This window comes from Calypte anna, chromosome 17 (assembly GCF_003957555.1).
Source record: "Calypte anna isolate BGI_N300 chromosome 17, bCalAnn1_v1.p, whole genome shotgun sequence".
NCBI lineage: Eukaryota > Metazoa > Chordata > Aves > Apodiformes > Trochilidae > Calypte > Calypte anna.
In genome coordinates this window covers 10,199,473-10,227,127 of record NC_044262.1, presented here as the reverse complement: position 1 = coordinate 10,227,127, position 27,655 = coordinate 10,199,473, and the positions used below count along the sequence as shown (strand labels likewise).

Genomic DNA, 27,655 nt, shown 5'->3' with positions numbered 1-27,655 from the left:
GGGGTGTTTTGCCCTGCTCCGATTTTTCCTGAAGCACAGGAGAACCCCCAGAGCCAGGAGCTTCCCAGTGGCGCTCCCACCACCAGCACCAGTTCCGTGAAGTCTCAACACCCCCTTAGCTGTTGGTGATGCTGTCCCATGGACAGGCACAGTGTCCCAGAGCCAGGTGCCCTCCAGGCACAACCCAGACATTATCCCTCACAACCAGTGAGCTTGCAGCCCATGTTGTTCCCCACAAGGTGGGTTCCCTGTGGCCATGTCCCACAGGACCTGCTGCAGCCTCAACCCCAACCCTGGTCCTACTGCCACACTCCTGCCCTTCCCCACACTGCTGATGCTCCCAGGATGCTCAAAGTCTTCCTCCTTTCCACCCACCTCCTCAGAAGCTACTCACAACAGAGATTTAGCACCTACAATATTCAAAAGTTGTGCAGATTTATGCCAAAATATTTAATTCAAATAAAATGAACTCAATTTTGCAGAAGTAGGGCAGAACCTGCATGGTTTGGGGAGGGGGCAGTGCCCTTGCCCAGCCGAGGAACACGGAGTGGGGTGGCTGCTGGCATCCCTGCCCACTTACCTTCCATTTGCCACTGGGATTCCAGCTGCATCAGCCCACTGTGTCTTAATGAGAGGCTTTTGTGGGTGGCTGTCCCCAGGGAAAAATGCATTTTTAAGCCACTTGAAGCAAGACTGATTTTGCAGCAAGCCCCAGCTAAACACCCCCAAAGGGAGCGGGCACCCGGCTGGGGGGGCATCTCCCAGCCACAGCCTCTCCCTTATTTGATTTTTCTGGTCTTACAAAAGGCTTAAAGAGACTTCTGAGAATTAAAAGCTGGAAGAAAAAAAACCAAAAAACCCAACACGTGCATCATCACCATGTTCTGCTCCAGGTTCCAGGATCCCCAGATCCCATCAGCAAGAGGGTCCAGGGACCCGCGTGAGGCTCCCCCCCAAGCTCTTGTCCTCCCCAGGCACTACAGCAGGTTGGGTTCCCCTGCCAAATTTGTGCCCAGCTCGACAATATGGCATCGGTTCTATTAAAGAGTTAAAGGATCTTTTGTGCAATCTCCACTTCCAAAGAATGCCAGAGACATCATGAAATTTAACCCCCGAAGGTGAGCAGTTGCTCCGTGCCCCCAGCCCGCGCCGGGGGAGAAGTGAAAGTGAGCTGCTCACAGCCTGCAAAGCTTTTTTGCTGTTCATATGTACCCTGGCATCTTGCCCAGACCTATTTTTAAGCCCATTTACTAGAAATCCCACAAATTAAAGGAAATACGGATAATGTTGTAAGAATCCTTTGGGCCAAATAAAAGCTACACATAATTTTCCTTGTGCATCAGAGTAAGATCCTTAACCACAAAAACCAGATTTCCCCAAAGCTCTTTTGCAACAGCGAGAGAATCTTGTTTTGTAAAAAGTTGCTTTGATTCACTCCTGGATTACAGGGAGCACAGCAGACACGGCTGCCTCCCGGCCAGACCCGAGAGGTGATTACTGTTATGAAACAGAAAGGTGTTGGGAGAACACAAATAAATTAAACATCCCCAGCTCCAGAACGGTGGCTGTTAACGACAGCAAAGGATGCAGAATGCGCTCACGGGGAGAAGCTGTAGGATGGTTATTGGGTTGTTGTTTGGTTTTTTTGATTTTTTTTCCCTGCATAGGAGAATGCGGCGTGGGTTTATTTTCCAGTTTCTTTCAAACCGTGAGGTTCACGGTGCTCATGAAGGGCCAAAGCTTCCTCCAGCACACTGCCATCCAGGGCAAATCCCTGCTTGGCACAGCCCTACCCCACCTTAGCCCAGCTCTGAGAAACTCCCAACAAGCCTGGCCTGACAGTCCATCGGATAAGGAGACCACTGAATCCACCTCACCTGTCCCTGTGCCCAAACCAGACCTGCTGCAGGCAGGACAGCCACACAGTCACTATCTCCATCCTCAGGTCTCTCCAGCCCTACCTACAGCCCCGTGGCAGTGGGGACAGGATGATGGCAATGCCAGCTGTGCCTCGTGCCACTGCATCTCTGCAGGGACTGAATGAGGAGCACTGCTTGTACACAAAAATAACTCCATGCTCTCTATCTCCATATTCCTCAAGTCACAGCACACCCGACTGCAGCATCTTCTGCACCAGGGATGTTGGGAAGGAAGGAGAGAGCCTGGGTTTCCTACAGCAGCTGTGATTTTAACTATCCAAAGGCTCCATTATATTAAATGAACTCCCCTGACAGCTCTTGTGTTTCAGTAGGGTTAAAAAGAAACTAGCAACCAGATACACCTTTCAGTGAAACTCACAAGACAAGCAGGAACAGCCCCAAAACACAGCAGGAAAAGTGACATTTGTGGTTAGTCCTTGCAGACAGCAGAAGGTGCTTTACTCCCAACAGCAACCCAGTAAAGCAAAGCAATCTTCATTAAACCTGACCCTCCCTTCACTCTTCTTCACCCCCAGCAGTCACTTAAGATGTCTTCCCTGCAAACATTCCAGTTGCCCTTTAAAAAATGGAAAATAATTCTGCCAGGGAATAACCAGGCAGGCACGGAGCTGAACAGCCCAACACGCGACTTTGGGAACTTTTCCAAGATTTATATGTTTTGCATGGAAAGCAAATGTGTTGGGGTTTTGGGTTTTTTTTTTCCCTGCCTGGGAAAATATTTAAGTACTAAGTTTATGAAGCCAAGGCCATTTATTCCTGGTTTATGCTGCTGCTCAGATGGAATCTAATTAGTGATTAAGCAGCAGCAGTGCAGGGATGTGGTGCTGCCCAATGCCCCCAACCGCGGCTCTGCCGGCGTGTGGCCCCAGGGACTCTGGCCCAAAACTGGGTTTTCTCCATGGCACAGGACAGTGGGACCTGTGCAGGGTGATGTCAGGGCCACCCTTCCCCAGGACAGGCAGTGGGGAGATGCCCAGGAGAGAGCCTGAGGTTACCTTCCAGCTGTACCCCAAGGCCATTGAGCTTTTGACTCAGTAAAAGTGATTTAAGTGATGCTGCAGCAACTCGTGATTTACATCCTCCTGCACAACTGCCTCTCTCACCAAACTGGTGGCCTCACTGCATGCAGCCTCAACTCCGTCTTGTCCTTCTTGCTCACAGCAGCACCCAGGCAGGATTGGTGCCTGTGAGCTGCTTGGTGGCAGCCATCACATTCATCCCCAAAGTGGGGAGCCCAGAGAACCAGCCTTGGTCCTTCATCATGGGACAGCTTAGGAGCAGGGGAGAAAAAAAACAGCCCCAAAGTGCTGGACACCAGCACATGAGACCAGGGTGACCCCAAAGAGCAACCCCAGCCCAGCAGCATCATCCCCAAAGAGCAGGACTGTCAGAGCTGGGGGAGAGCATCCCCCGTGGCACCAGCACTCCCCTCCCTGGGAAGGACACGGGAATGGGAATACAGCCCGGGAGGGTCCCCTTTCCATACCCAGAAGGAGCTTCCAGGTGAGAGCTGGGACCTGCCACCTCCCCAGCTCCCTGCCCTGAGCACAGAGCATGGTTTCATAGAATCATAGAATCAACTGGGTTGGAAGGGACCTCAGAGCTCATCAAGTCCAACCCTTGATCCACTCCCCCCGTGGTTCCCAGCCCATGGCACTCAGTGCCACATCCAGGCTCTTTGGAAAGATCTCCAGACACGGAGAATCCACTACTTCCCTGGGCAGCCCATTCCAATGCCTGATCACCCTCCCCAGAAAGAAATTCTTTCTCATCTCCAACCTAAACCTCCCCTGGCACAACTTGAGACCCTGCCCTCTTGTCTAGTTTGCACTCCTGCAGCCTCCCCAACCCTTTCCCGGTTCCTATGGGCTGGGAATAACAAACACCCCCATGTTCCCAGGGAAATCTTAGCCTGGGGATTCTTTATTTTTAAGAGGGGCTCATTCTGCCCCCTCCCCTGAGCCACACCTGCCTGCCACTTATGAGAAGATGAGAAAACTCTGGGATTTGTCCATCCCTGAGCCTCAGTCCCTTGCACAGGCACCAGGAGACTTTTCACCCCAGACCCAAGGTCCTTCAGCATTTTTCAGCAACAAGGCCAGTGATTTGCCTCTGGTTTTCACCCACACTTGTCTGTGTATTTTTTGCAAATCTTTCTGGCCAGTTAAACCAGAGCCGTGGGGATTGCGAAACCCAGGAAATTTGCTGCAACGCTGTGTAACACTTGCAAGGCAATTAGCCAAAACCTGACACAAATAAAGCCTTTTCTGCCACACCACCCTTCTAACCACCAAGCATTAACCCATTTTCTTAGGAAACAACATCTGCTGAAACAACTTCCTAACCTAGGAGCAGGCAGAGGAAAAAAAAAATTAAAAGGAAAGAATAAAAGAGCTGCTGCAGTGTCACTAATCCATGGTAAACACAATTTTGGGCAGAATTTTCCCTCTTGGAGGGTACTGACTCACCCCAGCTGAGCAAGGGGCTCCTTACACAGACCATCTGCCCAGAATATTTGGTACCTAGCTAGGGAAACCCAGAGGGGCAAAGCTTCCCCTGCAGCCCTGATGTGGAGGAGGGGGATGCTGGAACAGCCTGGGGCTTGGGGACAGGAATTTGCACCCCTGAGCCAGGTGCTGTGGGGTTGGGAATGCTGGAAGGTAGAGGAGCTGCATCCTATAGCTGCAGGAATAAATCACAGCAGGGGACAGCTCCTGGGTAACTGTTAAGAATTAAGAAACTGGTGGGGCAATAAAGCAACCATTTCCATTTCCTAACTCTGCCTTTGCACAGCTTTTCTTCCTGGGAGGATGTCAACAGACAGCAAAAATGAAGTTGTGTGATTTGGCCTTGGAACAGGTTATCACCTGCAGGTAAACTGAGGCAGAGCACGATAACAAAACCGACACACAGAGCAAACCAGTGCTCACAGACAGCAAGAAAAAACCCACACGTGATAATTTGACTTATTTAGATTAAAACAGCAGCTACACTTCTGTGCTATTTGGTATAACTCATTCCCTCCCTTATTCTCTGTCCCTGCTTTCTCTCCCACTTTGAATCCCCAATAATAAAATGAAATAAAAAGCTTCCTTTGGGGAAGGCAGCAGTAATAATGCTGCTACCATCTGTTGATAAGTCCAAGGACCTGCACAGGGAGGAAAGAGGCTGCAAAGCTGAAAGGGAGTCAAGTGTTTGCATGGTTTTATTGAGAAATGAAATCTAGCTTTAAACACAGTAAATCGGAGACTATTCTGAATCACCTCTTGAATTTTTTAATGCTACTCCTGGGAGCACTGAAGGTAAATATGTTAATTTGACTTCAATCATGGTGCAGGAAAAAAAAAAAAAAAAAATCAGGCTGTATTAGTTTAGGGTACCGAGTCTTAAAACTATTCATGCATTTCTGCATATTTTATACTCAGCAAATAAAGTTCCAAGGTTCTATAAGGAGGCTGTGGAATTATTCTGAGTAAGCAATAATGAGGTGTGCATTATATAAGGCTGATCCTAATGGTAATCTATTATTAAAATTTAAGAGTTATAGCAGCTACATTTCAAACAGTCCTAGAGCAGTTTTTCTTCTCTAAGAGGAGAAAGCAGCACCTGGAGGAGGGGAGGGGGGGCTGGTGAGACAGTGAGTTCCAGACCTGGTACAGGGGCTGGGAACGAGCTGTACCCCAGGTCCCTGGGACAATATTTCTGCTGCTTCTCAGTGTCCCACCACAGGAGGAACAAACTCCTGCTCAGCCAGGGCAGGGTCATATTTCCAGTGTGTTTAATGCCCTGCCTGATGTTCCAGCATCCCCAGGCATTAGAAAATTATCAGGGTGTCAAGTTTGTGCTCCCCAGGGCTAGCCTGACCCTTGGCTCCTGCTGCCATGGCCCCCCCGGGCTGGCAGGGGTGTGAGCAGTAACACCCTCTGGGCTTTTCCCACCTGTGCCCAAAAGCATCTCCAGGACACTGAGAAGAGCAGCATCCCCACATCCCAGCAGGACACAGGATGCTCAGCAAGCTCAGGATGAACTTCCCCTGGTGCTGGTGTGAGCCTGACCCACTCTGCCCCTCTCCCTGCCTCCTTCTTTCCAGGCTCAGATGCTTTCTGGAGCCCCAGGGTCAAACCTCAGCAAAGGGCTTGGGATCAGCCCTTCCTTGGGATAAGGAGCCATCCCTCAGTGCAACAGCACCTCTCAGCACCACACCGGAGAAACAAACAGAAAAAAACTTAAAACACACAGAAATTGGCACATTTTCCTCCTCCCTACATCTATTGGTGACAATAAAAAGGAATCTCATGGGGCTGAAAGTCTGTACATGACAAACCCAGACAGGACCAGGCTCCTCAGTGAGGGACCAGGGCTCACTGACCCCCAGCACACACCAGAACCACGGTGGCCTCACCACCTTGTCTGCCCCTTGGAGGAAAATTCCCCCCCCTGGCTTGTATGAAATGCAAAATTCAATTTTCGGTGCATTTCAAAGTGTGTTGAGAGCGTGCAGCCAAGTTCTTCTTTCCAAATGAGATTTTTCAGCAAATTTAGATCCCAAAGGCAATGTTCTGCCCAAACCAAAGGATAATGAAGCAGAATAATAATTTCAGGAGAAACAAACTTAATCTGAGACCTTTCTGAGCTGAAAAGGATCTTAAAACAGCAACAAGCTCTTTGCTCTCCAGGCTGGGAAGCGAACCAGAGCAGAAAGGGTGGAGGGGACACAGAGCAAGATGGGTTTTACAGGGTGGTTTTAGCACCCACCTGCTTCATCTGCCCATTCCCTGCTGTATCATCACCTGCCTGGGCTGAAGGAGTTAACAACTCTTCTGGGACAGAGTAACAGGAGCTGGGAGTTACTCATCTGGGCATGTCCGGATCGGTATGAACCGGGAGCTGGATGAATGAAGTTGCCTTGGAGATGCAGCCAAAACCAATGACCAGATATTAACTTTTCACAACGAGCTGCCAAGGAAGGCAGAACATGTGAAACTAGCAGGACAACAGCTTCCAGCAGAGGTGAAGGCAGCCAAGGACCCCCCAGTCCTCCCAGAGAAGTAAAATCCTGCACGTTTTTGCTCAAGGGATGGGAGAAATTTTCTCTTGCAAAGCCAAGGGCCAGCAACAAACCCCTGGTCCTGGACCCGACAGTGTGGGTAAATGACAGCCATAAGACACTGTCTTATCTTGGTCTAATTTTAAAGTTGATCATAAAGACACCAACCAACACCCAGCTCCTTGCTCCTTTCTGGAACCAGCTTCATGAGCAGAAAAAACAGCTATGGGCACCTTACACAATGCAGTCCAACTGAGATGTCAGTTAAGCAAAACTTTAACAAGTGATTCTAAGGCTGGGCTGGTGAAGGATTACACACCAGCAAACACCTCCCTCTAACCTCAGCACTTCATCCCCACTTCCAAGGGCAGTTTTGGAGGCATATGAGCAGGAATGGCTCCTCCACCAGCACCCGGGAGGAACAAATTCACCTTCAAGCAGAAGTTTCTCAACCTCAGCTCAGAGCAAGGTACCTTCCTATGGGGTGTTTCTCCAACCCCATTAGGTGGGCATCCTGCTTCCCAAGAGGATGGTGCCAGAGGACATTGGGTGGACAACAAGAAGGCCCCAGGATGCTCCAGCAGGAAAAGCATCTGCTAAAACCCATGGGTAAAGAGAACAGGCAAAGCTCAGCTCACCTGGCCCTCACCTCCCTCCAACCTCACCAGAGCACTGACCCACAGAAAGAAACAGCTTCTCAGCCACAACAAGGCTTGGTGGATGGTTCACCCCACCCCACGCAGGCAAACATCACCCACTACTGAAGGACACAGGCTGACAAAGGTGTCCCCTGGTTTCCAACCCAAAGTCCAACAACTGAAGGGGAAGATGTCTTCAGGTCCTGTGACCTCCCTGCCTTCAGCTCAGCCAGGGAATGACTCAAAGGGGTGGGTGGGATGTGGGAGAGACCAGACCCTCCTCTCACAGCAGCAGGGGACACAAGGACCATCCCAGCAGCCCAGCTGCAGAACTGTGCTCCAGGAGGTGATGGAATGGGGCAGCACTCAGCATGGTGCTGGTTAGAGGAGCCCAGGATGAAGTAGACACATCTGCACCCCAGCCTGGGATGCAGAAGCTCCTGATCCCTCCTGCATGCCAGTCCCTGGGTATTTGTTCCCAGAAGGAAAAACAGAAGATGCTCTCCATAAGCAGACGATTTCAGCAGCTAATTTTACCATCACTTATGGTCGACTTTATGACTAAGATTTCATGCTGACTATATTAATCCTGTCAAATTTCAGAGTGAGAGAGAAATGATACTGTATATTTTATGGCTGCAATAACTTCTGAGCCATTAGACATACATGCTGACATGAAAGTAATCAAATTGATTTTTTTCCCTATTACAATGAAGAACTTTGTATGAGCAAATAGACTTTCTGGCAGAGGGATGAAACCCCAAGGAGCCCACGCTCGCTCAGGAAATCAGGAAATCACCACAAACCATCGTGCAGAAATTTGGGTGTGCTGCTTACTCACATGCTGTGAGTGAGGATCTAAGATTGAGGGATCTCCTGGAGATGCCAAGGGGACGGGTGAAGCCCCTCGTGCACGTGTGTCCATGTGTGTCCACACCATGACAGCAGAGAAACAGAAAGCCCAGGTGCCAGCTGAGAAACCCAACCCTGCCTTCAGCCCTGTCCCTCTGCAGAAAGCATTGAGAAAAATCATTTAAAACAGCTCTTTGAATGTAATTAGACCTTTCATTAAAAGCTGCTTGCTTGGGTAGGGGTCCTGTGAACCAGGTCTTGCATGGAAGGGTGAATCCTGCACAGGGCAAAACCCATGCAAAGCTGTTTTCTTCTTCTGATCTGCAAGCACATGTTGGGTGGGAGTGGACAAGATCAGCCAGGCTCAAAATCCTGACAGACAGAGCAACCAGAAGCAATTAAGTGAAGAGAACCTGTCTGGTGTGATAGCCAGGGCACCCTGACAGGCACAGCCAAGGCTCTTCCTGAACTGATCAAATGAAACATTTTTAAATTTTTTAAAATATGAAACTAACTTTTTTTGTGTGTGTGTGTGTAATATTGATCTCAATCATTAAATAATCCCAGATCTTTCAAACTAAGTAAAATGCACCTCAAAAATCTCCAGGAGTATGTGCCCAACCTGCCTAAAAGCTCAAATGCAGGGGGATGTTTGGGTATTTGGGTATTTCTGTGTAACTTCTTTGGGCCAGCAAAAGCACTGCAGATTTTCCATACATTTAGTTGCAAACCAAACTTAGTCTTAGTTTGATAGAGCTTCAACAGCTCTATAAAATCTTTTTGGTTTGTTTTGTTTCCTCCATTTTTTTTGTAAAAAAAGCAAAAACAAACAACAACAACAACAAAACCAACTCGGGAATACAAACCCACAACACAACCCAGAACACCTCAACCAAGATCTGCTGAATGCCAACGTGTGAGTGGAGTTTTCCTGCTCCACAAGGTGTTTGTAAAGTCAACACTGCTGCAGCACAAACATGCAGAAGGTTTCCATACCCAGAACCAGACTGCTTTGGGTTGGAAGGGACCTTAAAGCTCATCCAGTCCCAACCCCAGCATAGGCAGGGACACCTCCCACCAGCCCAAGCTGCTTCAAGCCCCATCCAACCTGACCTGAGACACTTAGGTGTTATTAAACAGAAAGAAGTAACTTTTAGGATCACTTTTACAGTTTTGTGTTTTGTTTTGTTGTAAATCTAGATTTAATTCTAATTAAACTTAGCAACTTTCCCAAAACAGAAGCTCACAAAAGCACAGACATTCACACCCCTACAAAGCCCGTGGCTGCACACCCATGCAGACACCTTCCCCATCCCTCCTCATCCCTCCTCATCCTTCCTCATTCCTGCTCATCCATTTTTTTACCTTTCAAAACTCCAATCCACCCCTCCTGGGACTTTGCCATCCTCTCTTTTAGGGGGGGAGAGCTCTGCCCAAGCAGAGCTGAGCAAACAACCCTCTGCTGCCTTTGCCACTTCTTCCAGTGTTTACTGTTCACATACTTTTTCCATGGATCCCGTCCCAGGGAGTGCAGGGTCCAGGGAGTTCCACAGCCCCCCGGTGACATCCTGGCCCAGGGTGACACCCTGGTAGTGCTGGGGGACAGGGAGAGGGCTTCTATGGCTGCAGCTCTAGCGAGCATCACCTCCTCAAATTCAGCAAGCAGAGCTGCTTTTGGGAACTCAGTATATTAATTTTTTCTTTTTTTTTTGGAGGGTTTTTTTGGTTTTGTGGGTTGTTGGGTTTTGGTTTTTTCATTTTGTTTCTGATTTTGTGATTTATTTTTTTTTCAGTTGCATACAAGCAAACCCTTCCCCAACAAAACTCATCAAGCAGCCACTCATGAAACGAGTCCCCTCCACTGCCCCAGGGGTCTCTGAGGATCCCACCTCCCCCAGCAATCCTGGGTCAGGCATGGGGTGGGGACCTGATTCTGCTTCCCAAGGAGGGGGATGCTCAGCACATGAGCCCTGAGCCACAGCTTCCCCTTTTCCAGCTGCACCAGAGAATCCTTTTACCCAAATCATTACCCAATTGTGCTTTCAAGTTATCACTCCCCAAATCCATAGTTTTGCGAAGGTAGGAGAGGTCCCCGGGGAGAGGAGGCAAACAATATCCATGAGTTTCTCATGACCTTACGGAGATTGCCATGACAACATGGCTACAATCCTCCAAACATGGATATATTCATTTGCACCCCTGTGATTGAGAATAATTAGAATGAGATTTCCCCCAGCCGGGGAGTCACGACCGAGCGGCGGCGGAGCCCGAGTTTTGAGGGAAGCAAACCTCAAATTTAAATGTAAAAAAGAAAACCCACAACACTCTTTAGAGCTGCGTGACCTAATTCATTATAAAGAATGTCAGTTAGCAAACCTCTTAAATAAAACATTAAGCTCGAGGTAATTTGAAGCCTTGTGGATTTTGTTTTACTCAATTATTTTCTAATGCTTCAACTTCAAGAATAAATATGCAGAAGTAAGAAAGAAAGAAAAAAAAAAAACAACAAAAAACACTCAGGGTTTCATTTAATTCTTTTGCAAAAGAAATTAAGATGTTCGTACCAAAGCAAAATACCCTCAGCCAAGCTGGATTTTTAATTAAAACTTTGACATCCTACAAGATTCTTCAAGGTTGTAGCAGCTGCTTCCCTACCCGTGAGCCAGCAGCACGCTTGCAGGAGGGTGAGCCCAGAATAATTCACGTTAGAATGACCTGTGCTGTGCATTCCTACAACTCACTTCCAAGTCCTATACTCCCAAATTAAAGCAGGTTTGAGCTGCTTTGCTTTTTTTTCTCCTTGCCTGTAACAATTTACATAACCAGTTGCTGCCTGCACCCTGTTTACTGGGAAGAGCTTCCCTCCAGCAGAAGTCATGCCAGCTTCTGCTCTGGTTTTAGGAAAGCCTGATGGTAAAAACATGGTTGTAGTGAGGCAGGTGGGAATTTAAAACCTGGGAAAGAGCAGAGGAGAAGGAAGAAAGCCACTGCTGGTGTGCACAGCCCAATGTGAGGTTAATTGGGAAATGGGGGAAAACAAAGGGACGGCGCGTGATGACTTGTGCTGCAAATGCTTGGCTAAGAAATACTACAAAACCCACAGAAATTCTCTTTCTTCTTGCTGCAGCCCTTGACAGAGGCTGGGCTTCTTGACAGAAAGAATAATTCAGAGTCTGGAAGATTTCACCTGTATTTTCAAAAACTCAGCTCTGTCTTCCACCTGGAGTAACTTCTCTGGGCATTTTGCCCCATCCCTGGAAAGATTCCTAGCTACTGCAATAGGTTCAAGGGGACAGAAGTCACTCCAACCCATTGCTAGGGAATATTCCAGATATATTTCCAACCCAGAACAACCCCAGGAAGAGCCACTGTGAGTCCCAGGATCTGCAGAGACAGAAGCTCTTGGTGGGATGGCTGCTGGTGGCACCTCAGCCATATTCTGGGGTAAGCAAATAGAGTCAAGAGAAGATAAAAGAAAGTAAGTTTAGAGCTAAATACTTGATTTTGATTTGGCAGCATCACCATTTTCAAGAGGACATCAGGAAGATTCGAAGAGAGCTGCTTTACACCTACAGCACCAAAACACTCAGGAAACAAAGAAACCCAGAAGACCAAAAGATTCCTTTCTGCCACTCTGCTCAGGGGTAAAACTGCTCACTGCTTTGATTCATCCTGCCCTGCAACCTTTAAAACTCCCAGGCTGTCCTTTTCCCAGTGATTCCTGCAGTGGGCTCCGTGCTCAGCCAGCAGCTGGTTGGGATGAGTGGGATCCCTGGAAGGCAGAGAGCAGAGCCAGTGCTTGCAGTCACTCACGGCCCCAAATCATCACACCCCAGGGCCACTTTTGAAAGCCTCAAAGTTCTCCTTGGTGCCACCACAAGGTGTTAGTTGGTGCTGGCACATGGGCTGCAGGGTGGCACCCAGCTGAGCCCTGCCACGCTCATCACACATCACCCCCAGGGTGCTCCCTGCCAAGGGCTTCTGCTAAAGATGGAAACTGACTGATGGGTCCATTTCCCTGCAGGGGAGAACAGCCAAGGATTAGTATTCACCCATTCAGAAATGGGAACCCTGCAGCAAGAGATGGAGCCAGGCAGTGTCTGAACACCCAGCTGAAGTTGCCTGACGAATGCTAACGACGACTTCCAGCTTATTTATCTAATTTGGATTGATTTTCAAGTATTGAGTTATCTAACCAGGCACATAAAAAAAGCCTGAAAATTTCCCATGCTAGTGAAAAATCTCTCTGCCATTTTGTGGTGCTATAATTCAATACGTATCTCTGAAGATTACTGACTTTTCTCAAACACACTTGTATTGAGAAATGCCTACAAAAACCAAACCAAAACAAAACAAAAACCCCAAACAAGACAAAGGCCACAGTTTTTCAAAACAATCTCAAGTGCCTGAAAAATGGGGTTCTAGAGTGAATGAGCCTTCCCAACCTGGACTGTGATCCACAGCCTGTAAATATTTTAGGCATTTAAGCCAGTCACAGTATTTATTAGGCTCTATTTTTGCCAATCCATCTATAACAGGAGCAGAAGAGCTGAAATCTATAAAACAATCCTCTCGGTTTTACTGGAAACTGGTTTCTGCATTTGAAAGGGGCAGCTGAACTGACACCACCAGTTTGTAACTAAAATAAATAATAAATGGAGGATTGAGATAGCCCGTGGCAAAAACCCACAATGACTTCAGATCTCCTCTGGAACATGCTGATGCTCAGACAAACCCCCAGAAGATGCCAAGGCTGCAGAAGATGCCAAGGCTGGACAGCCTCAGGGCAGGACCACTCATCCCACTGTGGGGTCCATGGTCCCACATCACCCCAGTAGGGCCCCTCATTTGGGATGCTGTGGACCCTTAATGGTGCAACCAGTGCTGGACAGCACAGGATTCTGGCACTGTGAGGGGTACTGCAGTCAGATACCTCCACAGCCCATGGTGACCATCAGTACAGATTCGAAATTATCAGCTAAAAGTGAAAAGCCCTCCTGAACCCACGAGGTACAACCACTCTCCCCACCCCAACCCTCACTTTAAAATTCATCCTTTATCAGCTTGAGTTTAGAAAATTCAGTAGAAAGGCACAAATGGATTGTGCTAGTAAGCAGAAAAACTGTTACATCTTCTGAATGTAATTTTGCCAAAAGCCTCTGCACAATTTTTTTTGTCACGCTTTGCATTATGAAGGAAATTTCTTTTTAGAAGAACAGGAGAATGATTTGCATAATATTCTTTGCAAGTTAATATCAGCTTCTGATAATGATCTCTGCATAATGCAAAAACGTTTGAGAAGACTGTTACAACACTAAGTAATCATATTTTAAATTATGTTTCCCTTTATAGAAAGGTGTTGCAAAAACACACAGACATGAAATCTGTCTGTTGAAGTCCCAAGAACCACCTGACCATCTTCCCACTATTCTACTGTTACAGATTGCAACACTGCCTTTCAAAATCTTACAAAACAAATTACTCTGCAACAGTCTGGCTTCACAGAAGGCAGAGCTTTTTCCTCTGCTGATGCTCCAGCACATTACATTTCACAAGAGCTTCTGATGTGCTGCACCAGTTAAGCAAAGCCCAAGCACTGAAGCTGTAGCACAACCAGAGGTACTGCAGCAATTAAGGTGGATTCTCACACCCAGTCCTGCCAAAAGCAACAGCACCCGGGCATCCCCCCATTGCCACCAGGTACTGGTGACACTGGTTTATCCTCTGGGTATCCTCTCATGCCTGCCTGGATGGCTTCAGCACACCAGGAATTACCCCGTGCCACCCACGCCGTGTCCCCACCACGTGAGAAGGTGTCCCCTCCGGCAGCCAGAACTCTTCCCAAAACCTCTCCGAGGGATTAGGTGTTGTCTGATGCAGTCACAAGATCCCAGCTCACTCCATCCTTCATGCCTAATTAGGTCAGGAACTAAACATAAAAAGAAGAGGTCCAGGAGGAAGGCATTTATACCAAGAGCATCCTATGAGATGTGGGCACCGACTCCTTCCCTCAGCACAGCTCAGTGGGGGGATGTGGGTGGGAAGCTAATGCTCTGGGATATTAAATGCTTCATATGTCACCAAGACTTAACAACCACAGCCAAGTGGTTCAAAACTGAGCTAACCTGCTGCTGAACTCCAACAAAACTGCAGAAGGAACCCAGAGAGGCCTTGGGAGAGCCCATGCTCAGGCAACCAGGCACCGGAGTCACCTCCTTCAGTTAGGCAAAGGCAGAGAGCACTTGCAGACCAACCCATTTCTCATCATACAAATGATCTAAAGGTTTCAGATCTGGAGGAAAGCACTGGGCAGCATCCCCAGTGTGGGCTGTGCTCCCGAGGGCACTGCCATGCCATGCCACTGTCCCCGGCTCTGCCCATGGCACCCGCAGGCCCAAAGCAAAGAGCACGTTCAGCCCAGCCAGCACTACCCACATCTCCACATACACAACAGGGCAGCATTCAGCCTGGAGGGTGGGAGGGTTTTTTCCCACCTACAAAACTAAGCCAGAAATTCAAATACCAGATCTGTGGGGGTCAAGGCACGGAGCAAACAACCTCCTGCTCATCAGAGCAAGCTGGGCAAGGCAGCAGCTTAACTGCTGCACCCACTCTGGGATTTCCATTCCCCAACACCTGTGACCATTTCCTTCCTATACAGAGTTTCTCCAACCATGTTCAGCAACAGAAGACCAACCAGGGTGAGGTCTCAGCCCCCAGCCTTGCTGTAAGGTGTTTAAGGAAGCATTTTCACAGACTCATTTCTTGTCGACATCTCCAGCAAACCTGCAGAAGAGTCTCAGCAAACAGCAGCCTGGGCAGGAACTTACCCACCCCTCCAAGTACCTGATCAAATCTGATCCTTCTTCAGGGTGCTGCAGTGTGGGGGGGGCTCAGGGTGAAGCTCCTGAGGTCCTGCAGGCTCAGTGATGCTCAGTGATGCAAGCAGCTCTGGGCACATGTTGTTTTCAGAAACTGCAAGCAAATCTCTCCCTTCCTTCCCCAAACTGGCACATCCATCCATATCAGTGGGTGGTACCACCAAATGCAACCTGTGTGTCCTGTACCCACCTCTGAGACAGCCATCACCTGGAGAGCAGCCCCAGCAAACACCCCAGCCCTGGGCACGTGAGCTCAGGAGCTCCCAGGGCTGTGGGAACTGCCCCAAACAAACAATCCTATTGCTAATGCTGCAGACGTTGTGTTTTACATAACATTTGGGAGCCTGGGAGGAGGAGGAGGAGGTCAGGAGCAGGCTGGAGGGTGGGGAGCAGACAGCCAGCTCAGCAATGGTCTGTGAGCCATCCACAGCTTCCCAAGGGGATGGATCCCTGCGGCACAGCCAGGGAGGCAGTGGGGCTCCTGGGGGCTGCCACACTGCAGGAACTCGTGTTGCTTTAGAAATCACCAGATTGTTTTGAGGTTGGAAAAGACCTTTAGGATCATCAAGTCCAACTGCTAACCTTCTATTGCAATATAATTAACTTGTAAGTATACTGCAATTAAACTGTGTATTAACTGCGTTGAGTATCTGGGGGGGAAATACCCATTTGGAGGCAGCAGGGCTGCATTTGTTTCTCAAGGTGGCATAAAATGATGACTTTCACTATATCAAAGCTCCCAAAAGAGTGGTAAAGGCTACCAAGTTCTGTCTGCTGATTTTTGGTATGTAAGGGCTACCTGGAGATTTTCGTTTAGAATCTCCCCTTAGAAAGTGACACGATGCCCTGCAGACATCACCAGTAACCACTGCAGTGACTTTGTTGGTGGCCAAACAGACAAAAATAATGCTCACCACTGTGCTGAGCTGGGTTGGGATGCAGGGGCTGGACATGCTCAGACTGCAGGTCCTGCTCAGGGTGCAGACCATGAGCAAAGTCTGCCCAGAGCTCCTCATGGTGCTGCCCATGGGCAGATCAGCTCCAGGAGCTCACAGGAGATTTTTTTTTTCTCATCTTTTGGGCAGGAGCTGCCAAGGGGCAACAAACTCCTGCCACCAAGACCCTCTGCAGGGGTTGGCCAGCCCAGCAATGATCTTTCTAACCAGTATCCCCTGGACTTTGGCTAGAAAAAAATAAAAATAATAATAATCAGTGGTGTTGGCAAGATCTGCAAGCCTCAGTAAAAACCCAACAGCTCTGGTCTGTCTGCAGAAAACAACTCCTCTGTGCAGCACGAGTGCTGCCAGGACTGCTCTGCTCCCAGCCCTGCCTCCCAGGACACTCAGTGATTTCACTGCTGGGCTCCTCCAAGCTGCTGCCCTCCTGTCCCCCCCCACCCCATCAGCTCCTTCCAAAGAGCAGAAAGTTAAATCCTCCCTTCTGTGTCGTTTCTTGAGTGGAATCCAGAGCAGTCAGCAAGAACTGCAGCACACACCTCCCCTAAGGCTGCTCACAAACAAGACAACAGCCCGTTTGGGATCTTAAGGGGGAGATAAACGAGGAAACTTTCTAAATTTGATTGCAAAAATATTCATGAAGATACCCAGTGGCTCAGGTGCATGCAGCTGCTTGCTGCAGAAGTGGCCAAGGAAAGGCACAGGTGCTTGTCCAAGCCTGGGAAGGGGCTCAAGTGGGGTCTGTGGGGCAACCCAGGGAGAGGGATGGACACAAACATGGGTACCAGTGACCCTGGGACATCAGCTGTCCTTACCCACAGTGGTGATGGGCTCTGAGAGAGCAATGGCTTGAGCTGTGCCCAGCTCCTGGGCTCCTCTCCAGCCTGGTGCTCAGCGGGCAGCAGGATGGGGCAGCATGTTATGGGCTCTTCCCCAAACCAGCTCATGAATCTGCAAGGATAGGGGGCTGGAAATCTGAACACCACCATGCACAGGTAGAAAAAGCAGCTGAAATCAGCTTTGCAACCTGGAAGCAGAAGCATTGCCACCATTAATGGATCTGAAAGCCCACCCAGAGCCAAACCAGCCCAGTGGGCAACACGGGGACTCCAGCCCTTACTGCTGACTCCAGGGAAACCCAGCCTTGGGCTCAACACCTACAGCACCAGCCCAAAGCATGACAGATGTACACTGGGCTCAGTCTACATTTTTACAGATGCACAATAAAAAAAACAAAACAAAACAAAACAAACCCCAACAAAAAGAAAAGGAAAAAAACAAACCACCCACCAGTTATCTGAAAGACCAGTTATTAGCTTGCTTGAAATGACCTGAAATTAAATTCCCCCAGATTTTACTGGACTACTCAGCTATTGATTCTTGGTGTGCTCAGTCTGTTCCACAGAAACTCCCCTTGCCAGAAATCCCACCCTCATGCTGGGCCAGGAGCAAGCATGGGGAATGTCTGGGGTCACTTTGCTTTGCTCCCTCTTCCTGGGGCTACAGCTGCCAGCACACACCAATAAAACAAGCCAGGAACTGCAAACAGGCATTGCTTTGTTCCCTGCCTGTACGTCTGCCACCCTGCTGGGATGGCAGAGCCCGGAGCCTCAGTGCCCCCATGGGAACAGGAAAAGGGCAGCACAGCTCCCAGCCCCTTCCCAGGTGGTTGTCTCCATGGTGGGCATCACCCATCTGGATCTCTGGGGAATTCAGGCTAACAGGTAACTTCCAGGTAGCATCCCAGGCCTTGGGAACTCCCTCCTTGTGTGGGATCCCCACAGGAGAGGAAAGGTGAGGAGACCAAGGTCAAACACACCAGGAATATTCTGCTGGTGTCTCCATCACTCTTCATCCCATTCCCAAGGCAGTTTAGCTTCATGGCACAAATACTGTGGGTTTCATCCACAGGCACAAACCACCTCCCTGGATTACACCAATGTTCCTCCTTAGCAGCACACCCACCCCATTAACAAGCCAATGCCCCCTCCCCATGCTTGGAAAGGCAGCTCCATTCCTCCCTACAGTACCTGCCCTTCCCAAGCTCTCCAGCATCCCACAGGAGATGGGAAACTCTTGGACAGCACAGGGCAAAAGCTCTGGAGAAGAAGAGAAGCTTCATCCAGAAGCCAAGTGGATCCAAAGCTCAGGCTGAGCAGCATGGAGTGTTCTGGTTGGGCTGGGGGCTTGGTGAGGCTGCAGCAGCCCCTGGCCCTGCTGAAGCTGTGGCTGGGATCCTGGGAGCTCTCTGATGAGTTGAGAAGTCCCGTTGTTGGGGTCATTGCCCAGCCTGGGAATTAGTCACCCCTCCTCTTTTGCCTCCCCCCAAAGCAGTGAATCTGTAGGAACACTTTTTTGGAGTAGTGGGGGAGAGCAAAGGTTCCAACAGTGACTGATGAGTCCCTGCTCCCTTCCTGCAGGAGCCTTAAAAAACCTCCCAGCTCCCCACCACGGCCCTTCTCGTGTTTCACTAGGACAGCCCGGAGAGGAGCCTGGTGCTTGTGTCCTGCCAAGGTCACGGTGACACCAAACCACCCAGCCCAGCAGGTCCCAGGGCTCTGTCCCTGTCCCCAGGCTGCCAAGCAGCGGATCCCAGCAGGAGAGCCAGGCAGGGAGCAGGGGCTGGGAGGCTGCTCCCATTTCCAGGAAGGCTCACTCAAAAAGCTCATGCAAGCTTCCCAATTTCTGCTTTTTTTAAAGGTTTTTTTCCCCTCTTTTTCCTCCTCCCCCTCCCCCCCCAGTTTTTAAAATCCAATTACAGCCAGCACTTTCAGCAGGGGTCAGTGTGGAATAAGAATCGCCAGAGTTAATGGATACAAGACCAAGAAAGATTAATGCCTAAATGGTTTCAAAAGTTGTATGATGCTGATTTCATTAACATTTTAATTGTAACGTATCTTTTCAATCTCCCATCACACTAGCAGTTTTATATGCTTCTATAAAAAAAAAAATACAAAAAACCACAAAGAAAACCCCAAAACTGCTGACAACAAAAGTATCAACGTACCAAAAATCAACAGAGAGAACTCAGTGCTGTAATGGGAACTGAATGAAATGCAGAAAACGGTGTTAATGATGCATTAAGAGTAGGAACTGTACTCAGGCAAGAGTCAAACATTCAGCACTGCAGTTACACAGTGTCTGTGCCTTCCCAAGGCGTTCAGCCCCAGCCCAGGGATGGTTTTATGACAGCAGTGACCTAGGCAGCATCACTGAGAGCATGGACAGATTAATCCCACAAAACTGTGCTTTAAACCTGGCAATTAATCTAATTTAATCCCAGCAATCCACAGGAACAGCAGGCTCAGGGGCTGCTGCTGCCCGTCACTCCCTTTATGGACCAGCACCGACCTTGCTGCCGGTACCACCACCAGCACTGCACTCACAGACCTGGAAAATACAGTCAGAACCACCCCACAAAACTTGTTTTACTTAATGAGAAGACAATTAAACCAAATCAGTAATATTTCATTAATCACGGGCATGATGATGTGAACTTGTACAAATGGGGGGAGGCACAAAAGGGGAAGAGAACTGCAGAGCAGGCAGATGAAGTTGCAAACAATTCTTCTTTGTACAAATGAAGGACAGGATAGGGATGCTCCCACCTGCCTGCCAGGCTGGGCTGCAGCCACAGGAGCAGTGCAAAAACTGCAACGTTTTCCTTCACTATCCATCAGGATTTGTTAGGAGGGAAGAGATCCAGGCAGAGTGATATAAAGCCTCCACACAGCTGCTAGCTAATCATCAACACCAACATTTGCAACAAGAGTGAGAATCCAACCCAACCTACAACAAAGAACAACCAAAAAGCACATTATCCTACCCAGGGCTAGGCCTGTCAAGGTCACTACACTCACAGTGGTCCCAAGGCAGGTTCCAGAGAAGAGGCACCTAAGAATAGGGGATACCACTGCTTGTGGGAACTTCATCCAGCAGGATCTCCACTACCAGCCAAGAGAAGAACCTTTCCCCATGGTGCACCTTAGCACTATGGCATGTCCCATCCCACCAGAGCTCTCCCACCCATCAGCCAGGTCCACTGGCCTCTTCCCTTGGCCACCAAGCCATTTTAACCACCTTTACATGTACAAACCTGTACTCCCCACATCTTCTGGGCACTTGGCCAACACCTTCCCCACGGCACGCCTTGAAACGCCAGCTCTTTATTTACACACCTGCACGTTACACCTCTTTGCAGCACAACCCCTTCAAAGCTCAGCATCCCGGAAAGCCCTGAGCACCAAGACATTGTCACTCCTGTGCTGCTGAGCCACCACCAAAACAGTGTCTCCTACAGCATCTCTCCAAGGAGTTCTCCTCCTCCCAAGCCTAACCCGAATTGCTTTCCCAATGCTTCATATAAGCGGAGCGTAAATGTTTGTCCTGTGACAGAGAGAACTGGCACGGAAAACACATCCCCCCCACACAATGTGTATATATAACCAGGCCTGCCATATGCTTCCCCAGTGGATACCACGATGGGAACACAGGCATGGAGCCGAGCCAGCGCTGGCACCCGAGCACCAGACCCTTTCTACACAACCACTGCTGTGTGCCCGAGCCCACCAGCCTGAGGGAGCACAAGTTTGGGCATATTTAACTTGCAATTCCCTCCCTACACACACTATTCTTCACCACGTTGCTGAAACTGGGACTCCAGGCATCCAGGGATGGAAAACATCTGGCTCCTCTCCCCAAATCGATAGGTCCAGAAGAGCCCTGATTGCTACAAATGAGACGCCACAAAGAAAAGAGGATTTTTCTTCTCCCTGGTTTTTTTTTTTTTTGCCAAGTGATTAATAGGTCCTGCTATTGGCTTTATTGCTGGGGGGACGACACGGAGAGGTGAAGTATTTAATCTCATCCCAGTGACTATATATGGTCACTCCAATGGAGTCACCTCCCTCCCCTCACGCTCCGCTGCCCTTCGCTCCTGGCACCCGGCGCCGAAGCAAACCGGCAGCGCTTGGGCACGGCGCCGGCGAGCCAGAAGTCAGCAGACTCCCCACGTTACTGTGCTTGCTCTCCCTCTTTCCCAATTTTTTTTTAAATTTTTTTTTTGGCTATTAAAAATCCTTAACTTAAAAAAAAAAAAAAAGAGAGAGATATAAAATACACAAACACTCAGGAAGAAACAAAAAAAACACGAAACATTCTAAGAGCGCTTTTTAGAGAATTGTTGCAGGAAAGGGGAAAAAAAAAACCAAACTGTCAAGTTGCTTATGTTTAAAATGTACATTTTGTAATCACTTAGAAGTTTATAAAAAGAAATAAAACCAATCTTTCTCTGGGAAGTATATCAATTTGTTCAGCCCACACACCCCGGGTTGTCATTGGAGGGCAGTTTGTGGTTGCCGAAGCAGCAGCAGTGATTTCTACCCCCCCATCCACCCACCTACAGGAAAAAATGCACTGAAATATTTCTCTTCATAGGAAATGGGACACAAAAAAATGTACTTGACAGGCTAATGTTTCTTTTTATCAGTCTGATGTGAGGACCTTGAAAAAGGCTGCAGCCAAGGGGGAATGCACAGCCCTGGGGACACTGGCAGCACCCTACCTGCCAAGTGCTCTTTAACTGCATTCTATCCCAACAAGTCCTAAGCTTTTTGGGGGGGTCTCATAGCACCAAACAGATCATTGCTCTCCCCACCACCAGCCCCAACACCTCTTCTGATGAGGAGGAAGAGCTACTGCCAGGCACGGGCTGCTAAGACCATCAGTTCCCATCCCTCCTGCCCTGTCCCTCCATCCACAGAGCAGCTTCCACCCCAGCCGGAGCTGGGGACGAGGAGGAGCGCGGTACCTTCAGCGGGCTGAATCCCTCCCTGGGGAAAAGGAGGAGGAAGCTCTGCGGGCTTCTTCCATCATCCAGGACTCAACGTGGCAGGCTCTGTCCCAGCAGTCCGATTTTTATTACCTCCGTCCCCATTTAGGAGCAACCACATGACAAAACCCAGCGCAATCCTGCGCAGCGGAGCTCACCCAGGGATTGCATCTCCCTCCCTGGGATCACTTGCATTTGAGCAAGTTTCCCCTCAACAGCAGCATTTATGGATACAAAGGCTGTGAGATTTAATATCTTCTTTTAAAAATCCTGTTTTGCCTCCAAACATTTGCTTAAAAACAAGTTGAACTTCAAGAAAAAAAAAAAAAAAGAAAATAAATCGCTAATGAATCACAGTTCCTAGCAAATGAGCAATTGCAGTTGACACAATGAATTATGCCTGAAGCAAGCTGGGAAACATATTTTGCAAATGATCTCATCCACAGGCAAACCTGGCATGACACTTGATTTGCTAAAAAAGACACAAAGCCTGTCACAATTCCTGTCACTTCACAAATAAAGTCAGGTAGAGAAAACCAACAGCCTCGCCCTCTTTAAGCATGCTTCACCTCCTTCTCAACTGCTCTGCAGGCTTGGTTTAAAAAAAAAAAACAAAAACCCAAAACCAAACAGAACACCCCACGCAACACCCCTTTTAAGTGCACCCACCCCAGTGGCTCTCAGGTCCATGGCCCCTTCCTGGGTGAAGCCTGGAGCTGCTCTTCCCACGGCAAACACGGACTCAGGCTCTCCCGAAAGGCTGCTTGCAGTCCTGGCCCTGAAGTATGGCAGGGAACTGACAGTTCTGTTTAACTTCTTCCAGCTGAATGCTTGTGTTTTATTTCATTCATTGCATTCAAATAAACTCAAAGAAATGTAGGAAAATTAATTAAAAAAAAAAAAAAACAAGCCATGAAAGTGCAACCCCCCCCCCTGCTCCTCAGCATCCCGGTGCTCTCCAGGATAGGTTACTCTCAGCCCAGCACAGCCCACCTGACTTTCCCATCTAAAAAGTCACCAAAGCCCAGAAAATCTGGGAAAATTCCAGCCCATGGCAGAAACCTCCTTCTAACCCCATTTTGTCAGGCCTGGGTATTTTTAAACACAGCAAAGCAAGAGCAGAGTCCCGTCACCCTTTGCAGGTTCTTTTGCTGCTCATCCCCAATCCACAGCATCCTCCACCACCCACCCTGGACCCAGTTAAGCACCAGGATGCCACTACAGCCAGCACCTAGATCCAGTACATCCCAGCAGAGCTGTGCAGCCCAAAGGCCTGGCAGGGAAACGAGACTTTATCAGAAAACAGGCTAAAATAAATATTTCCATTCAAGGCAAGATGGTTTGTGGCCCTGGCCGCATACACGCACACCAAGCCAGGGGTTTCTGGGAAGCAAACCCAGACCTCAGGGAGTCAAATGGGATCTTGCAGGAGATTTTTGGAGCTTCTACCCCAAATGCTAACTGGCAATGCCACAAAGAGAAGCTGTGGCTGCCCCATCCCTGGCAGTGTTGAAGACAAGGCTGGAAGGGAGTTGGAGATGCCCTTGAACATGGCAGGGGGTTAGAACTGGATAATCTTTAAGGTCCCTTCCCCAAAAAAAACAGTCTAGGGTTCTATGAAAGCTGCCTCACACATCAAAGCACCTCAGCTTAGGATATGAACCCAACTTAGACCAGAAAGGTCTTACCTGGACTTTACAGACTCCTGCAGGCTCATGGAGGGGGGATTTATCCTTTCTGGACTTCCTAGCATCATGGATGCTCTGCCTCTCCCTGGACCAGACCCCATCACCACCAGGTGATGCCCACAGGGATGCTGACCTGCTGCCAGCAGCCATTGAGAGGAACCAAAATCTGCCCCCCTGCCCCAAATCCAAGGAGCCTCCATCAGGAAAGCACTGAGTTACAGCTGGGGGAGGGAAAAGCTTTCACAAGAAGGCACTGAAAACACATTGCTTCTGAAATAACAGGACAAGAGCACCAACACATGCATTTATCCAAAAGTGTCCATCTAGGAGGACTCTGGGAAAACCCTGAGGAGACCACACAACCAAAACCTGCCAGTGCAGTCCAATGGTGCAATGGTGACCACGGCTCAGGCAGGAGAGGAGGAAGAGGAGAATTCCCACAAGATCTGGGTCTTGGCTCATGGACAAAGTGCTGCCTGGCTTGAAGGGCCCCCAAGAGCCCCTGCCAACACCCTGGGGACCTCCTGCCAAAGCACTTTCCGACACCTGACCGCCACCCACTACTCATGTTATTCAGCAAGCCTTAGAAGTTTGCTTTGAGAAGTTTTAAGTTGTAGAAATCCATCACTACCCATCAATATTCAAATGCTACCACTTTTCTCCCATGGAGCCTTAATTATAAGGCCTCTACAAGAGGAAAAACCCCAACTTCCTCGTAGTTATAGCTAGGGAAGGACATTTATTCCCAGGAAGAGGAGGAGAAGATCCTTAATTCTTTCATATTGCTGCTGACTTGAGATCAAACTATTATTACCCACAACTTGAGGTCACAGACTGATTGGCCTGGGCTGGGCAAACATCAGTTCAGCTTGTAAGCTGAATTCTTTGCAGTTGAAGGGGTTTATCTAATAGCAGGCTGTGAATCAGGGAGGGAATTTGGGCTTAGCTGTGCTTTGGAGCGGGACGGGTTCTCTCTGCCCCTCTGGCACCCAGTGAGCACCCTGGGGCTGGCATGGTGGCTGCCAGGGCCACCCTGGCCCTGCTGTGGCTACCACCCAGTAGGCAGCAATCATTCTGCTTTGTTTACCCATTTCAGCTTCTCCTACTGTTTAATATTTCAGCCGGAGAAGGTGAACGGGCCCGCCAGCCCCTCAATTACAAGGGGAAGAGAGGCAAACATTTGGCAGGCAGGAAACACATCAAGCTGCCCACAACCTTGCAAATGCGCCCTGAAAGGAGAGAGAGGGCAAAAAAAAAAACCCCAAACCAAAACAAAAAGTGAATATTCCAATTAATGACCCGGCGGGTAATGGAGCTTTGGCTGGAAGCGCTCCTGCACTTTGCCGTCGGTGGGTCCGGGGGAGCCCTGCGCAGCGCAGCCCGCCCGGGATCGCTGGGGTTTTATTTTCCTCCGGCAGCGAAGATGTTTGGAGAAGTCCTTGAGCACAGCAAACGCACTTTAAGTACAGCAAGCAGGCTGCAGACTGCAGCAGGCAGGGGAACGCGCCGGCGCTGGCCGAGCCGCTTCCCCACCACCGACCCCTGTTTATTTTTTTCTCCCCTTTTGACCCCAAGAAGCAGCCGGACCCCCAGCAGATGGGTGCCAGGGGCTGGGATGGGGGCAGAGCCGCCGGTCCTACCGCAAGCCCCCGGAAACACGAGGAGAGCAGCGGGCACCACAACCACCTCAGGGGTGGCTCCTCAACTCCCAATTGAGGTGTTCGGCCGGGTTTTGCTTTTTAATTTCTCTCCTTTCCCAGCGATTTTCCTTCCCAGGGGAGAGAAGGTCCGAGCCCTGCCTCTGCGTAAAGCAGAACATACCCAGCCAGCCCCGCAGCCTCCCCAGCAAGGTACTGCTCAGAATAACCCCATTTTCTACATTCGTGCAGGACTTAAAAACACAACAGGAACTCATTTAACCCCAAAACCCGCTTCCCACGGCCAGGAAGGGAGGAGGAGGAGGAGGAGGGGGATGAAGCACACCCCCGGGGCACCCCTTCCACCCTTCTTTTGCCCCACAAATCACCCCCCGCTTTGCCGGAGCCAAACCCTCCCGCAGTGGGATAACGAAGGATTAAGATTAAAGGCACGATGAGCGTCTTCCCCCCCCCCGCTCCGGAAAAAAAAAAAAAAAAATTATATATATAAAAATAAATAAAAAGGGGAGGCGGGGGTGGCGGTGGTGTTGAGGCGTGTTTGCGGCTTGCCCAGCTTTCCCCGAGTTTTAATATCGCGGGGGGGGGGGTGAATACTTATTAAAATCCTAGCGGGGGGCAGGGGGTGCTCTGCCTTCTCCTCCCCACTCCCCCCTTTACCCTCGCCCCGCCGGGGGTCCCCGGGCTCACCTGCGGTGCCGGCCCATGGAGGCTGCCGGGCCTAGGGCGGCGGAGCGCGGTCCCGGCGGCAGGAAGTGATTCCAGCCGCTCCTCACATGGACTTTCCCTGACCTCGCCCAGCAGCGCCGGCAGCCGCAGACTGACGGCCCCGACGGGACCGGCACCGGCTGCGGGGCGGGGAGGGGGCGGTGGCGGGAGGTGGGGCCGCTGCACCCCCGCGGGACGGCCCCCAGCACAGGGAGGGAAAGGGGGGGAGCGGGGGGAGAGGGGACCAAGCCCCCCCATACACACACACACACCGCCCCCAGACCCCCTCCGGGATGTCCCCGCCGAGAGAGGGAGAGAAGGGGAGGGAAGGACCCGGCCCGGCCACCCCCCGCCCCGGCACCCGCGGGAGGAATTTTTTATTTTATTTTATTTTATTTTATTTTATTTTATTTTATTTTATTTTATTTTATTTTATTTTATTTTATTTTATTTTATTTTATTTTAGTGTTTTTATTTTTTTTAAATTTATTTTAATTTTTTATATATACATTAGTTTTTACTTTTCATTTCTTTTTTATTTATTTTTATTTTATGATTTAATTTTCTCTTATTCTATCCATTTTTAAATTTTTATTTATTTTACTACCCTATGTTTTACTCCACTTAGTTATTTAACATCTTTTTCCACTTAGTTATTTAACATCTTTTTACTTCCTTTTAATGTTTTTTTTCTATTTAACCTTTTAAATTTTTATTTAACTTTACTAATTTCCTTTACTTTTCCACTTGTTTTCTTTACCTTTATTACTTTATTTCATTATTCTGACTTTTTCAAAGCTTTGCAAGCCCAGGCTAGAGCTGACCCCAGCCTCTCAGGCTGCCTCCAGTTCCTCTCTTCCCTACCCTTCTCCTGCAGTAAAAAAGCCCTTTAAGTACTACAGACAAAAGCAGAATTACCTGGGGTGGGACTGCTTGAGGCATGAGGGCAAATTCCCATTCCAAATTTCACCCTAAAAAAAAAAAAATTTAAAAATGGTTTTGCTTTTTGCTTTCCTAAGCTCAAAATATGAAAATCAGCAAAGCCACTTGCATGGTGAACATGTGCAGTGTTAGCCCTGCATCCTCTAAACACATTTTAAAGGAATAATAAAACCCTTTTTAGAGCAGGAGCCTCTCGAGCAGTTTTGCACCCGAGACTGAGTCAGAACTTCTTGGACTCTGGAAGTTTCTCTTGTCTCCCTCTCCACAATTTATCATTTCGAGGCTGCCTTAAAAATCTGCAGCAAAATATCCCCATATTTTACAGCTCAGCACTGGCTGCCTAGAGCTGCTCAAGGCTGAGGAATTTCATTAGCACTTGACACTCTAAAAAAACAGTGTCAGGTCAGGACAAACACGTTTTCTTTGCTGCACAAGAGAAAATTGTTGCTGTTTTTTTTTTGTGTGGGTTGTTTTTGTTTTTTTAATAGAAATGATGCATGAGAAATAAGTCCCAAAAA

At 49.0% G+C, this 27,655-nt stretch overlaps 1 protein-coding gene across 1 annotated transcript in view; it reads right to left on the bottom strand.

Moving 5' to 3' along the window:
* NACC2 (NACC family member 2) overlaps nucleotides 1-26,321 on the bottom strand; it is a 53,049-nt gene extending 26,728 nt beyond the window's left edge. The window contains exon 1 of the mRNA XM_030461105.1: nucleotides 26,178-26,321. The gene's annotated coding sequence lies outside the window, so the exon portion shown is untranslated. The remainder of the gene's footprint in view (nucleotides 1-26,177) is intronic.
* Between the last annotated feature and the right edge of the window lie 1,334 nt (nucleotides 26,322-27,655).